Here is a 17309-nt window from a genome sequence, read left to right as displayed (position 1 = left end):
TCTTAAGGACATATCTCGAGCAGCTCCAATGAAAGGAAGTAGAAGATCCAAATCAGTATTTTAGATATAGAGGGATCATAAGAAATTAGTATTCACCAAGCAAGGTTGATCATAGACTCTACCGAGTTAGGTCGGGAGTAATAAAAGTTTTGTTTGATCATCAAGTTACAAGCTTCTATCGAGCATAGTGAGTGGATGACAATCTATCATGCACTATGTCATTATGGCACCAAGCATTAATGGAAAATTTTCATCAAAAAGGGAAAAATTTGACTTCATTTTTCACCATAACTTTAGTATACCCAGAGTAGAGCGATTTTCAATGTATCCAAGTAGTCTTGAGTGAATTTGCAGCAAAGATTTTTTTGAAGAATCTTGTCATTTACCAAACAACCATGGCATCCAAAAGTAGTAGCAGTAACAAGGAAAAAGGAGGTTTCAAAATGTTGGTGAAAGGCATGGAATGGAAAGTACCAAATTTCAAATTGGTACCAACATTTGCAGAGTCACTCGACTCGAATGGAGCTCAATCACAAATTCCTCCATAGGTACTCCATATTAATGATATTCACACTCATTTTAAGTGTACTATGTAAGAAATTGGAACCCTAGAGATGGACAGTGCCCTAGGAGAAATGCATGTTGATGGATCTTTGAAACCCAAGCATAAGCATCTAGAGGTCAAAAGATTAACCCATATCCTATATCTACCGAGGAACTTCCAAATTAAGTGGATTAGGAATATTTTGAGCCATGTGCATAATGGTCAGTTATGGTTAGAGCAGCCTATGTTGATCATGAAGAAAATGATTCATAAGATCACGGGTCTCCCTATGCTTAACAAGGGTAAAACAACCAAAACCCTAGGTCAAGAAGAGCTTTAGAAGAAAATCCCAGTTGAATGGGATGGTAGAGGTCTAAAGATTAGCAATGTATCTAATGTGAAAGTAAGGTTTGGAATTCACATCATTGCACATAAGATATATAGCTCTAGTTGATTGAATAATGTATCATGTGAGGCCGTTGATTTGGCATACAAGGTTGTGAAGAAGAAACTAGAATTTGATCTATCAGATTTATTGTTGAAGTAGTTAAACAAGAACATGGACAACATCAAAACATCAAAGAACAACCCTTGTAAATTTGATTCTTTGCTAACTTGACTTTTCTTTTATGTTCAAAAGTTTTTCCCATCCAAAGGTTCAGTTGTATGGAGGAAAGATACTCCCATTTTGTATCAGATTAATGAATTCATTGCAAAAATGGGTGAAAATTTTGAAAGTATTATGGATAATTATTTTGAAGTTTTCAAGGAGAAGATGAACAATATATTCTAGATTCCTCCTAAACTAGTTGAAGATTATAAAGATGATGTATACTTCATGGTTGATTGTGATAAAGTTTATATCCAGGTAGTCAAGCCTAGAGTTGCATGGGTGAAACCTCTTCCATATGAGGTTAACATTGATGAGACAAAAGACATTATTGAAGCCCTAGTCAATGAGTTAGTAGGTCCAAAGTTACCCATATTTGGAACATATGATGACACCAAGGCTAGAATAGAGCTTTAAATCAAGTTACCTTAGACAGTTAAAAAGGTAAGAGGAAGGTAGCAAAGTTGAAAACTGCAAGTGCCCCTCTCATGCTTATCAAGGGCAAAGGAGAAGACATTGATAAATCTGAAGAATAAGAGTAGGAATCTAAAAAAGAGGAAGAGCCTATGAAAAAGAAAGGCAAGGTAATTAGGAACAAGCCACTCAAGGCCTCCATAGCTGTATTCACAAGAAGATCTAAGAAGAAAGGTGGTACTGAAGTTGTATTCAACAAGCCCCCACTCATCTTCCAAGAAAGATTGAAGCAAATGGAAGAAGGTGCTAGTATCACAAACTTCAAGGAAATATAGTTACATCAATAATTAGGTAATTTCATTGTTACACTCTAACCATTGTAGCATTGAATAAAGTCTCTTAACAGAGTTAGCCTAACAGCTACTATAAATCCTTTAACAAGGTGGCACTTCTAGATTGAAGTGTCTAAAGACCTCTAACAAGGCCACTCCTAATAGGATGATTAAATCCTCTAATAGAATCACACATGATAGTGTGTTTTGTAACCTTGAATAGCATTGGCTCCTAACAAGGCTTACTTTAGAAGAGTGAAAAATAGTAACTAGTAGCAATTGGTGGTTTTTTCCCAAATTGGGTTTCCACATTTAATTATGGTGTCACCTATGTTCATGCTATTTATTTTATGTGTATGCAACTTAGTTAATTAAGGTTAATCATACTTAATATCTTAGGATCTGAATATTCAGTATTTTTTGAGTTATAGTTTATATTATAGTGCTTGCCAAGTTACAATATATTGTTAGTATTAATTGAGTGCCCGTGTGTTAACTGAGTGACAACAGTTTTAGTAGAGTTTATATTTTGTATTGACATCTAAGGGATCTAGGATTTATTTTCATGGTAACTGATTTATCCCTTCCCTCTTAGTTACTCCTCTTATATTTCCAACACATACTTCCAAAATTATTGAAACAACTTATATTTAGTGTGTGACCATACCAAAGTTCATAGGGTGTCTTGTTTATTCCTTTGTTCAATTGAACTCAATTTAGAGTGTAAAGAAGAATACTAGTTTCTTCTCTCTAGAATATCTAAAAAACCTCCTTCTCAATCATCAAAGTCCTTGAAAATTCCATAATTGATCTATTTCTCCTTTTACTAATCCCACTTTGTTGTGGTGTCCTTGGTGTAGATAGTTGTCTTTTAATACCATTCTTAGCACAAAGGTTAATGTATTCAATAGAAATAAACTTACCACCTCTATCAAATATTAAAAATTTCAGATATTTACCAATTTCATTTTCAAATGTATCTTCATATCATTTGAACATATCAAATTCATGTGATTTCACCTTCATGAACATTACAGTCATCATCCTTGAATAATAATCAATAAATAATATGAAATATTTATCACTACAGTAACTGTCAATACCAATTGGACCACATAGATCTATATTTACTAATTCTATGATATCTTTGAAGTGTATTTCTTGCTAGCAAAACTAGACCTTTTCATCTTACTGAGCTAACATTCCTTACACATAGAATTCTTTGGTTTTTGCAAATTTGGTAAGGCTCTTACTCTTTCCTTTTTACTAATTTTCACCATGTTCCCAAAGTTTACATGACACAACCTTTTATGTCATAATCACACATCCTCAACTATATCAAACATGCACATCTCAATTGTAGGATCAAGATGGAATAAGTTTCACTTTATTTGCATTCTTATTCCAATCATATTTCCCTCATCATAAAAAATCTTGACCTTTCTTTTCTAAAATTCTAGTTTGTGAGCTAATTTATTCAATTATGCAACACTCAAAGATTATATTTAAGTCCTTAAGCCCAATATGCATCATCACATCTAATTTTTTCATTCAACATTAATGATCCTTTACCTTTCACCACATATGGAACATCATTACCGAGCTAAACTATTCCACCACCATCAATTTCTTCAAATTTATCAAACTTACTTAGATCACCAATCATGTGATGTGAGCATCCAGAATCAATAATCCATGAGTCATTCTTACTAACATGTGAAATAAGGTCAGTTTCATTTTCATACCTTTCACCATTTGGATCTTCCCTGATTGAAAGATAAGCCATTTCAACTACTCCCTTGTCTTCATCAGAAATAGACTTGGTGTACTCTTCCTCAGTTATGTAGCATGATGTCTTTCCTTTGTCTTTGTAATCTTTTTTCTTCCTGCACTTGAAATATTTCTTGTCATTTCTATCATGGTTACTTCTATTAGGAAATTTAGCAACAAAGTGACCCACCTCACTACATTTTAAACAAATCAAGAGTAGTTTATGTTTTTATTTACCTTTACCTCTTGTTAACCATTTTGCAAGTAATGCTTCAAGCTCATCCAAATCATCTTTAGATTCATACTTGCTTTCATCCTTTCTTTTCTTCTCTTTCTTTGAACTTCTAATGATTAGTGAAGACTTAAATGCATTTCCCATTGTAACCACACTCTTATCATAATTGCTCAACTCAAATGTAGTCAAACAACCAAGTAGACCATCATGTGTCAGATCATTACTAGGCATATCTCTTACTTCTTGAATTACAGAAACTTTAATGAAATAAAAAGGAAGAAGTGTCCCAAGAACTTTACTTGCAATTTTAGAATCAAGGATTGTTCCTCAGACATGCTCTAATTTCACTAAAAACTTCTTTGATTTGGTTCACATATTGTGCAACATTCTCACCTTCTTTTATTCTCATATCATCATACTTTCCTCTCAATATTTTAGATTTATCTCTTAGCACATTTTCATCCTCACCATGTACAAGTTTCATCTTATCCCACATCTATGAAGCATTAGTGTAGTTCTTGATATCATCAAACTTGGCATCATTGAGAGAAGATGCAATCTCAATCATCATACTATTATGGTTCCTCTTCTCATTCATTTTTTCCATAGTTAGAAGACTAGTAGGGGTAATATATTCATGTTTTAACCAATGTGTGACATTATCTCCATTTCTAGAAAGATGCATCTTCATTTAGTCCTTCCTTGAGGAAAATTTCTCTTTATCTAGCTTTGGTACCTCTCTTTTATACATCTTTGATCTTTAGCTCAAGTTCCTTTAAAATTATTTCTCTAGGTACTATGCTTTGATACCAATTTTTAGATAATTGAGAGGGGAGGGGGGTGAATTTAGTTATGTCTAGTTATCATATAGTTCCTTCAAATAATTTTAGTACCAATAAAACTTCATAAACTTTGTCATTAATCACTTAGTGTAACCATTCAACTTATCATTTAACTCTTTCAATCACTTTATCCATACCACTAACTTACTACTATTTGCACTACCAAGTATTAGTAAACTTTCTTAGTTATTACCGAGTCACAATATTATGTAAAACATGTAAAAAAACTTGCAACACAAATAAAATTCACACATTTGACACCAATATTTTAATGTGGAAACCCTATGAAGGGAAATACCACCTAGGACCAACAACAAAAAAAATTCACTCTTTTGAAGTAAGATTTTCTAGGATCCAACCTTTTTATAGGTTACATACACATTTTTAATGTGACCTTGTTAGAGGATTTCACCAAAAGATCATGTAGATCTTATCACTCATTTATCTTGTCTAAAGAGTGGCCTACTCTAAAGGACTTACAAACACCACTAACCAATGTTTTCATATAGGATTTCACAAAGGTCCACTTGATTCTTTCAATATTTTCTGCTACAATGGTTAAAAAGTAATAGTAGAAATGATTTGTTAAAAATTGAAATTTCCCTTTCTTGTTCAAAGCTTTGTTCTATTCTTATCTCTATTTGATCTCTCTCTCTCTTTCTCTCTCTCTCTCTCTCTCTCACACACACACACACACACACACAGACACACACACACACACAGACACACACATATCATTTCACTCTATAATTTTGATTGATTGATTAACACCTTCTCTTTCTCCTTCCTCTTCTTAGTTTATCTGGCTCAACTATCTACTTTTACCTTCTTCAATAGTTCCCACTTTGATCTCATCTCTTGCATTTAATCTCATCTCTTGCATTTGATCAACTCTCTCTCTCTCTCTATCTCTCTCTCTCTCTCTCATTCAATCAACAACATCAATATCATAAAAAACTAACAATATGATTAGCAAAAAAAACTTTCTTGATCTCCTCCTTAAATTGTGTTCTTTAAACTTGCATATTCTTCCATCTATTGTAGCTTAATCACAATTTTCAATCTTAGGTTCATACCAAATTTCTAGATTCAATACTCCATACAATGAATCTAGACACTCAAAAAATATAACTTGCACAAAACTTTGTGTCCATCCTTATCCTTCTCTAGTCTCCATCATCAGATCCTTATTGAATTTTCCTAGCCATTGATCTTGTAACAAAATTTGAATCTTTCCTTAGACCATCTCAAACTTTCCATATTTCTATCAAAGGTCTACCTAAGATTCTAATTCTTCAAACTTGTTCATCTAGTGTTACTTGGTAAACATAACATTTACTTGGGTAAAATATAACTCAATTATTACCAGGCTCATTCAGGAAATCTTGTGTTTCTCTTTTACTTTCTCAATCACTTAGGAAACATTGTAGTCACTCATTGAATATGGTCTCCCTTCATTAACCTTTTCACTTAGTTAAGCTTGTATTCTTCAATACATTGCAACAATATATGATTGTAAAAAAATCAAACAAATAGTACATCATCATGATCCAACTCATTCATGTACCCATTAAATATCATAATTATTAATTCGGCTTCATCATACTTTCTTCAAATCCTCTTCATCAATAAAATGATATAACACTCTACTAAGTTAGCATAATTTCTAGCTAACTAAGATGTTGGCATTGATTACAATATAAAATTGATATGACTCTTTTAGAGATAGTCATAGCATTACCTGTTACATGATTAGTTGGGGCTAACACATAGTTGGAAAGAAAGTTGTTTAAAGTGCATAACTAATTTACCCTCCCACCCTCTTAGTTATATCAACACACATTACTTTCTATCAATTGGTATCAGAGCTCAGCTACTTTGGAGAATTTTAACAACTTGAGGGAGACCAGTATGGATTTAGCGCACTTGCAAAAGAATCTTGAAGCATCCCTTGAATAATAAGACCTGGTTAATGATGAAAGGAACAAGCTGAAAATTAAGCTAAAAGATGCATTATATTTTATCTAGAATTTAAAAGATTAGATTGAGAGTACAAGATCAAAGAATAAGGAATCCCCTAAACAAATCGAGTATAATGAGCTAGCTATGAAGCTTAAAAATGTGAATGAAATTCTGAATAATGAACTTGGAATTACAACATTGAAGATGAGTATGGTGGAAGATGAAAAAAAGAAACAAACATATTTAAAATATGGGAATACATATCTAAGATCATAACTTACTAAGATGACATCTCATCTTGAGACTACAAAATTGAGATATGAAGAACTAGAGAAGCATAATACTATTGTGAAAGGAGAGCTTACACAAACCAAGCAACATCTTGAGAAATTGTATAAAAGTACAGATAAACTTGATGAAAAAATTATGTCACAGAGACATGTTGCAAACAAGATAGGAATTCACTATGTGTAAGGAGAATCATCTCAAGTATTTGAAGTTGTAGATGATTAAGAGCTTGTGAATCAACAACCTAGTCAACAAGTAGATCTAAATAATCAAGCACCAAATCAACCTAAACAACTTAGAGATCAAAGGAGATAATTTGATGGAAGATTTTTTTGCATGCAACCAACATGGAAACATGAAGAAGTATTGTACATGTTAGTATTCTAAACCCTTTTCTTGGTAATGTTATAATTTCTCTATTTGTGGATATAAATCTAGTGAGTGTAGAAAACCTAATCAAAGATTAAATATTAGAATGCATGAAAGAACTAAAAATACAACTAGTAGACCCTCGAGAATGAATAACATCATTAAAAATGGAGTTTTGTGTTATAAGTGAAACAAATTTGGACATATTGCAAGAGGTTATAGACTATAGACTAATAAATTTGGACAAATATATGGAAACAAAATTATTGCATGTCATATTTGTAACAACTTAGGACATACAACATTTTTTTAAAGATTCAATGATTGTAACAATGACATCAAAATACATAACATGAGAGCATAGAATATGAGAACGCCTAATATAAAAATAAATATGAATAATGTCAGACATGATCATAATGGAAACAAGAAGAAGGTAGATAGAATTGATAAGAAATTTTTCAAAGAAGAAGCACCAAGAAACACTAAAGTATGGGTGGAAAAGATAAAAGATTCATTAGAAGACAAGATGGGAAAAATACTAAGTACTGAACTCTCCCCAAAAGTATAAACCATCTTCTTTTTAGCACAAACTAGGGATATAACACATAAAATCTATTAGACCTCTAGTTGGTAGAACTAGTTTCCATGAAGTTCATAGTAGCATGAAATTACAATATGAAGCCTATATCTAGTGCTATAGAAATTTGTATGATCATATGTGAGAGTGCTAAAGAAATAAAGGTTAGTGGCATGATGAACAAAATTTTGAGTTGTATGCACTACATATTTATTGTAAATTGAATTTTTTTGAGATTAAGGGTTAGAAATGAATGAATTCATCACCATTTTCACACTAAGAGAGATAAGAGAGCTAGCAAAAGAATTTGAAGGAAAATTTGTGAGTTTGCAAATGAATTTGAGGAAGCCCTAAAAAATAATCCATTAAGGTATTTATATTATCTACAAGGTGATAATTTTCTTTGCATTTCTAGTTGAATTGAAGTTATGGAAACTCTTATAGTATGTGATGCAAAAGAGTGCCCTAGCTATCATTTTAAGAAATACCCTTTCATATCTTTAGGAGTTGATCTAACATGGGCATTTCATAAATTTTGGATGAAGTTTTGCATGTTGAGGATGCCTGTGCTTAAATTAATTGTAAATTTGAGAGCTTTGGGGATAGTGATATAATTTCTTATTTGGACAAAGTATATAACAATGAAAAAACTTATAAGCAAGGATTTGAGCACTTGAATAATGTAAAAAATATGAGACATGTTTAATGAGGAATTTGAGAAGCCTGAATGGACCTGCATCATATTAAGTAGGTTTGACAATAATAGATTTTGGATTGGATATATTCCTATGTTGATAACAAATAACATTATTAATAGGTTAGCTAGCTTGAGAAACAAAGACATAAACTGTATTTTTGAGAAGAAAGCTAAGAAATTTCTTGAAACCAATACTAAAACCACATAGGATGCAAGAGGAATGAGTCTTCAAAAGATTAGACAAAATGATATCAGATTAATTGAGTAAATATTATTGGCTATAAAATGAATTATAGTTCAAGACCTGATTCTATGCTAGCTAGATTTATCCATGCTACTTATAAGATGATGGTAGATAGAGGAAAAATAAGTGAGATATTTTGACAACTACTAATTGAAAATTTTAAGAGGATCAAGAAGGATAAGTATACACCCTTTAGATTTGAGTCAATTCTTATTCATCTTTTCTTCCAAGTAATGAATAAATTTCTATGTGTGTCTAGTTATGGATGGAGCTCTAACATATGTACTATAGATTTGTATACTAAGTATATAAAAAAAAAACTTGCAAAGAGAATTACTGGAGACATAGCAAGAATGATGAAATATTTTCAATATGAGATGAAACGAAGGTTTAGAATACCTAAATATATTAAAGAAAAATATAAATATGATATTTTCTTCATGGCTGAAACAAATTTAACTTCATGGAAGTAATAGAACTAAGAGATGTATTCATTAAACCTTTAGAATATGAGGTTAGTAAATATATGTTAGAAGATTATGCAAAGAGAATGCTTGAATCAAAGAGAGATAAGGAATTCCCTAGATGGGACACTTATGAGGAAAAACTAACTAAAGTAAATGAGGAATTACATACTGGAGCAAGAAAGAAGAAAATAATTAAAATGGTTGAGCAGATGTACAAAGAATAATGGGACATAACTAGAATAATAGCCACAAAGATGCATGCTAGTGGGAAATAATACATATTAATGGCTAAACCACTTGCAATTAAAGAGACTAAAAGTATACTAGGAGAAGCAACCACCATAGAAATAGAAGATGAAAAATTACAAGAAGAAGAGGTAAAGATCACTCATGTGGATACCATACCACAAGAATCTACAAGAAGATCAATCTTCTCTCCACCATTATTATCAACTAGGAGATTATCAAGAAATCTTCCTACAAAAAGGAATCCTGAATTGAAAGAAGTTAAGATTGAGCTTATAGAATCACCAAAGAATTTTAAAAGAGTTAAGGAAATAACACAAGACCTCAAACCAAAGAGATCTAAGATTAAAATCATCAAGAAAAAGAAACAAGGAAAGGAAAACAATGCAATGGAGAAGCCTAAGATGAGAGGGAGAATTATTAACCCATAAGATCAACCTAAAACAAGCTCTAGAAAGAAGAGAAAGGGATGGAAACTTAAGATGGGTATGATGAATAACACAATCATGGTTAATAGGAATCTTAAATAATCAAACAAGTATTATGATAATTATTATCCAAACCAAAAAAGGAAACTTGAAATTGAAGAGATTAAGTACATGTTGAACTTTAACCAATATCTTTTTAATTTCCATGGAAGTATACCACAAGAATTGTATAACAAATTGAATACTTCTAGGATAAGAATGGTGGAAGAAGATAAGAAACTAAGTCACAAGCCATAAATTGTGTGCAGTTGAAAATGATGAGATGATGAAAAATATCATAAGGAAGCTAGAACCACTTTTGATAAGAAAGATGAGAGTGATTAGAATTATGGAAGGATATTATGAGGAAAATAGAGTAGAAATAGAAGAAGTACTTAAAGTACTTAGTGAGCCTGATATTTTGAAGCCTAAAGAAGAAGCTATTGGAAATGTAAGAGTGTAATTGAGAGGGGAGGGGTGAATTAGTTACCACAAAAATAATTCCTTGTCCCTTAGATGTCAATACAAGCTTTCAATGATAATGCAATACTATCCAAATCAATTAACATTAGAATATTAGTATTACCTAGTTAATAAAGAAATATTAATATTATTAATTTTTTATAACATTTAGTAACTTAGTTGCTGAAACATAAAGTACAAAGAAAATAACAAGAACACAGATGACACCAAGATTTAACATGGAAACTCAATTTGGGAAAACCACCTTGCAACTAGTTACAATATTTTTCACTAATATGAAGTGAACCCTATAAGGAGCCAACCCTATTAAAGTTTACAAAACAAACTATTAAGTATGTCCCTAGATTCAAGGATTTAGATCACCCTGTTAGGAGTGGCTTTGTGAGATGTCTTCAAATACTTCAATCTTGAAATATCACCTTGTTAAAGGATTTACAAAATGACTATTAAGTGAACTCCATTAAGATATTCTTTTTCTTCTACAATGGTTAGAAAGTTACAACAATTTGACCTGATTGAAGAAGTAATTAACTTTGCATATTCAGATCTCTATTCTAGCTTGACTTCTAGATCTTTCCTGATCTGATATTCTTTACAACTTATCTTCCATACTTTCTCGCTCTTCCTTTTCCTTTGCTCACATATCCATCTTATTTTATATTTCACTTATACATTTTATCCTCACAAATTGAACTTTATTATATATACTAGGCTAGGAAAAGTCAACTTGAATACCCTTCCAAAACAACAATAAACATCCAAATAGTTAGCCTCAATTAATTAAATATTTGACAAATGCATTTTGCTATCACTCGATCAACACTATGATTGAATGCTCGGTTAACACTGTGACTCCTTTGATGCCTGACCACTTCGTCAATACTACAAGCCCTTTGATGCCCAACCACTCAATCTATACCAAGATATACAAGGTTAATACTTCAAACTCTACATTGCTTGGTTAATACAAAATATTATGTAACATCAATGACAAAGTACAATTCAAGAATTTTTTTAAAAAAAGAAACACAAACTGAAGAACCTACTATTTTGATAAGTGAGAAAATTGTGAGCATTATTAGACAACCTAGTGTGTACATTGCTAGAGTAGCAATCACTATAGATACATCTAATGAACCATTTAAAGAAAAAAATTATATGATGTTGGATTTTTTGTTACAAACAATATTCAAGACTACAACAATGATGAGCAAGATCAAAAAAATGAAGAAGTCATAGTTTCAAAAGAAATTGATAATGACAAAGATGGTCACCATGAAAAAAACATTATATGAGGTGAGGAAACACCTAATGTTCCCTTTCTAACTTAGCCACAAGTGATATTATTCATTTTACCACCTAGATTTGAGAGCATAGAATTTGATAAACAAGATCAAGGGGAAGAAAATAAGAAAAAAGACATAGCAATTACAAAGGTAGATAAAAGGAAAGAAACAAAGAAATAGATAGAGGATGAGAAGAAAAGAGAAGCATAAGATCAAAGACCTAAGGGAAATAAGAGATCAGAGCAAGCAAGCAAAGATACACAACTTCAAAATTTGCAAACACCTACCAACATAGTAGATACTAGTAAGGTTGATGTAAGCACATCAAAATATCTGTTTGAAGCTTTGATTGAAAATATGTGTAGATGCTTAAAATCATCCCTAAAAACTATATTAATTAATTTTAATATTGCCCATGACATCATAATTAATTAATTATATTGCTCAGATTCTTCTACTTATTTAATTAAATGAGTTCATTCTCCTAAGTATTTAAATTTAATTTAAATACTCCTATCCTTAATGTGTTAAATTAATTTAACACATGATCCTCCATCATCCCCTTTTTAAAATATATATTTTTAATTTAATCCTCACATCCTATTAATTCCTCTAAACCCATGATTAAATTAAATTTCATTTAATTTAATGTTAAGCCTAACCTAGAGCCTAGCCTATAACCATCATTTTCATCCTCTTAAGCCTACTCCTTCTCTAATCCCACTTAATCATTTCTAATCTTCTTCCTAATCCCCCTCATTAGCCTAAGAGTGTGCTCACACATTTGTGAGATGGCATGCCTACACACTCGCCTTTGCACTCTTGTCTCCCACTCTTCTTCTCAAGTTTGCTCACACATGTGTGAGAAATCTTTGAATTTTTGACTATTTGCATGGCTTGCATGTCACCTTATGTGGTATCTACATGGATGCCACCTCACCAAGCCCTCCCTCAAGCCTATAAATAGAGGGCTTGTCTCAAGCATTTGCATCTCTCATTATTGCATTGTTACCATGCCATTTTGAGTCTTGAGTTTTCATGTTAAGGTTTTCATTATAGTTTGAATTTTCATAGAGATTTCTAGGAGAATACTAACCATTTGGTAGCTAGTTTATCTTTGTATTTACATTATTGGTCTAGTTTGCATGCATTTTCTCATCTCCATTTCATTTACGTCTTAATTCAGCTTGCATATCTAGTTAGTTTCCTTATTGCATTTCATATTCTCATTTGAATGCCCTCAAGTATAGCTTTCTCCATAGCCATTTCTTGAGGTGTTCTTCATTTCATTGCAGGCTATGTTCATATTGCATCATCACTCACACTTGCACATTCACTCAAGAGATTCAACACTTTGTTGTGTTTGGGAGAGCACACCAAACATCCCCCCCCATCTTAACACACCAACAAGGCCTCTCATGGGTGCCTTTGTTGAGCTGTAGAGGTGGCTGTAGGATTTGGTTTGTTGGCTGCTTAGAGTTGCAAAACTCAAGCAAGCATTAGTTAGTTAATGGTCTTTTATTTTGTTAAATCTTTGTTGCATATTTGAGATCTTTAACTAATGTTTTCTTGTTGATTCATTCTCTCAACAGGTCACATTTTATAGCACACAATATGATAGGTGATGTTACAAACATGATTAAGGGAGACATGGATTTGAAAAAATACATTTAGTTATCAGCTTTTGCAATTATAAAAGTAGCAAAAAAGTGAGGAAAATTAATGAGAACACACAAAAAGTTTTGGAATTAGTAGTTGTAAAAAATACAAAGTGCATTACCATTCCCTATTCAAATCACAAAATAAGATATAGAAAAGAAGGCATAAATAGTTATAGAAGAATTTGATAGCTATTTTTGAACTCTCAAGGAGACTACCAAGATAAAAGCACAAACTAAGCATGATGCTAAGATATTCAAACAAGTATATGACAATATCATAAGTGATTTAACATTACTTGATGTTTGCATCAAGGATATGAGGAAATGAATATTAGAGGGTAAATAACTATATGTTGAATGTACTAAGGCACCAAAAAATTCCCTTGAACTATGAAATAAATAAAGGAGAAGAAAGATGAGATTGAGAAAATGTTTGAAGAGATGAAAAATAGTAATATGAAAATCATTGAGTTAGATCAGAGAATTGGATAGGAAAATGATGAATTGAGAGTGTTAGAGTATGATAAGGAAGGAACCTTGAAGAGATTCATTCTTTTAAGAGATCACCTAACACCAAAGATGGACTTACTTTAGAGGCAAATAGATAGACTTTTGGAAGTTAAGAGACCTTATGCGATATTTTCTTATACATATTCATTACAGTTGAGGTAGTAGCTTATAGATTGTCCATAGTTGTAAATTTAGAAGAATTAGTAAAGTCTACTTGGGATATTATATTTTGCAAACATAAAGACAAATTTTGTAGACTGCATAACACTATTGGGTTCTAATCCAACATAAGAATGAAGATGAAGACCAATTTTTTACATGTATATAAGTTTTGTCTCAGCTTTCTCATTAATGTCAATGGAGGAGAAAAAGAGAAATTATTTGAGGTATGTATAATTTACTATGTATGTAGTAAGGGGGAGTAGTAAATTAGATAAAGTATAATCTATTAGCTCCTCAAATTGTTGGTTGGAAAACCTATGAGCCTTGCTTGCTCGATGTTGGGAAATCCAAAACAATTTAGCCAATGACTAGGATATGAGTTAATATATCGAACCCTTTTCACTTCAAGATCTACTAACCTAGGTGGGTATACCTAATGGAATTATTTGATGTGGCTTATGAAGATTTTACTTCTTGATGCTCTTGGGATAATAAGTTATTTACAAGGAGAAATCAATAGTGTAAGGTAAAATGATTTATTGAATGGACTATTTTTTTATTAAAGCTATTTGAATAAGTATACATTTAAGAATTGCAGAGCATTCAAGTATGATAAAGAACTCCACCAACTTTAATTGATAATGTGTTTTTATTGAAGTTAATTTAGACCAGTTCCTTACTCTGATTAGATAGAATAGAGTCAACTTAATGTTAGTACACATAGAACTTTAATGCAAACCCTAGTTCTATTTTTTTAAACTTCAACAGTAGAAGACCAATTGAATAAAAAATTAAGATTGTGAATTTTAACTTATCAAAGGAATGTATTGAATTTCAATCTATTAATGGCAATGTGAATCTAAGAGGATAATCTATAAGAAAATAAAAGGTAATTATGCACAATTCTTGAAAGAAACAAAGTACTTTTATTAACTTCAAAATGAGTACAATAAAATAGTGACTAGTTGCAATCCACTCAAAATTTGCACAAATTGTTCAATATTGTGTTATGCTTTGATACTTGTATTATATTGTATAGTATTCAATTGGTATATCTCATATCATATATTTTCCTAGTTATTGGTACCTCTCCTTTTAATAAATGGAGAGGTGCAAGAAAGCTTCAGACCCTTTCAAAATTACATAATTTAAACTAATTATAACTGCTCATTAATATTTATGATTTTAACAAAAAAGGAAAAAATTCAAAATCCTCAGGGGAGAAGACCACAAAACATGTCAAGCATGTCATTGATGTATGCTCGTTCACCTAGGTATTCTTTTCTTTCTACTAGCATCTATACAATTGAAGACCTATCTTCTTCCAACTCTAGTTCATGGTAGTCACTAGCATAACTTGCATAACTCTTCCTAAGATCCCACATAGCTTGGTGGATGTTGTTAACAATATCAAATTAATCCTCTTCATTAGTGGAAAGACTAGGATTATTGGCTTGGGTTCTTAGCCTTCTAGGTATTCTTGTATTGGCAATCCCGCCATCTTTCAATTATGATCCAAAATCCTCTGGTTCAAAGAATTTTACTTTTGAATATATACTAAATTTTTTCTTGTTAATCTATCACATGATGAGATCTTTAAATATAATAGTAGTATATAATAACCTAGTAACCCAAAAATTCCATCAATGATATTTTGTACATATTTGTTTTTGCATGTAAAACATTAACATCATTTCCATTTAAAATTTCACAAAATTTGATTTGAACTTTTCAACATATTTTGGCAATGGTCATTTTGCCTTTTTGCATGCTTATCTTGCTCACTCCTCCAAAACTATGATCATTAATGCACTACAAAAACCCTTTTTACCATTTTGAGGAAAATGTCAAGAAAAACCTATGATTTCATGACAATTTCTTTTTTCACATTATACACTCTATATGTTCCCCAAAATCTCAAAAAAATTCATTTCACAGAGTCATACCAAAACCCTCCATGAAAATTTAAAAACTTGCTACTTTGCAAGTTATCTTATGCTCATTACCCAAAATTGTGACTTTGTAAGGTCTATTAGGAACCTAGTTTGAAATAGTGATTAATCATGATTTTGGATGATGCTAAGCTTTCCCCCTACGATTTGGTGAAATTTCACCATTTTGCACCACCTTTTATATCATGTCCATGAAATCCTAATTTTTTCCATCTTGTATGCCCTTCACACACACTCTTCTGAAATAGAAAAAATCAAGCTTTAATTTCAACTTTTATCAAAATTTGAAGGTTCCACTAGTGTCTCTTTCTGGGGACACATATCAATTTAGAATATGGAAGAAACTAGTTATCTCTAGCAATAAGGAATATAGTACATTGAAAAAAAATATTTAATAATAAAAAATGTAAAAAATCCATTTGAATTTAAGAGAAAAGAGGTTTAAGGAAGCATGCACTAGGAATTCTTGAATATGTCCATATGTTTCCTATAGGAAATAAGATTTTTCTCCTACTATGTTAGAAATAATGAATGGTCCAAGCCATAAGGCATCAAATTTTCCATGTTTTCCTTTCTCTCGATCCTTTTTACATTCCATTTAAGTACCCAATCTCCAATTTTAAATACTCTTTCAATTGACCTTTTCTCATGAAGGAATTTGATCTATTTTTGTTTTACATTATTGTGTTCCAATGCTGACCTCCTACTTTTGTCCAGCTCAACTAATGCATTTATTCTTTCTTCCATGAAGTCAATGTCTTCAAGTTGTTCATTTTTCATAAACTTATATACTAGCAATAATTTGTTTAGAGGGAGTTCAACCTTCTTTCCATTTACAAGATTGTAAGGGGAATAACCTATAGATTTATTTATTATAATTGTGTTAGTCCATACTGCCAGATTCAACTTAGTATCCCAAGCCATTTTGTTATTTTTAAGCATTCTCTTGATAATTTTTAGTAAAATTTTATTACACAATTTTTCCTAACCATTTCTTTGAGGATGATATGGAGGATAATATGGAGTAGCTATACCATACTTGTGGTAGAACTTAGAAAATTCATTTGATCTAGAACAAATGCCATTGTCCATTATTAACTTGTGAGGAACTCCTAATCTAGTTATTATATTTTTCATCAAAAATTTAATAAAAACTTTTCTAGTTTCTTTTTTGTTAGGTATGGCTTC

This window comes from Cupressus sempervirens, chromosome 1 (assembly GCF_028749045.1).
Source record: "Cupressus sempervirens isolate cs-2001-9-10 chromosome 1, ASM2874904v1, whole genome shotgun sequence".
Classification (NCBI taxonomy): Eukaryota; Viridiplantae; Streptophyta; class Pinopsida; order Cupressales; family Cupressaceae; genus Cupressus; species Cupressus sempervirens.
This window is presented reverse-complemented; position numbering follows the sequence as displayed.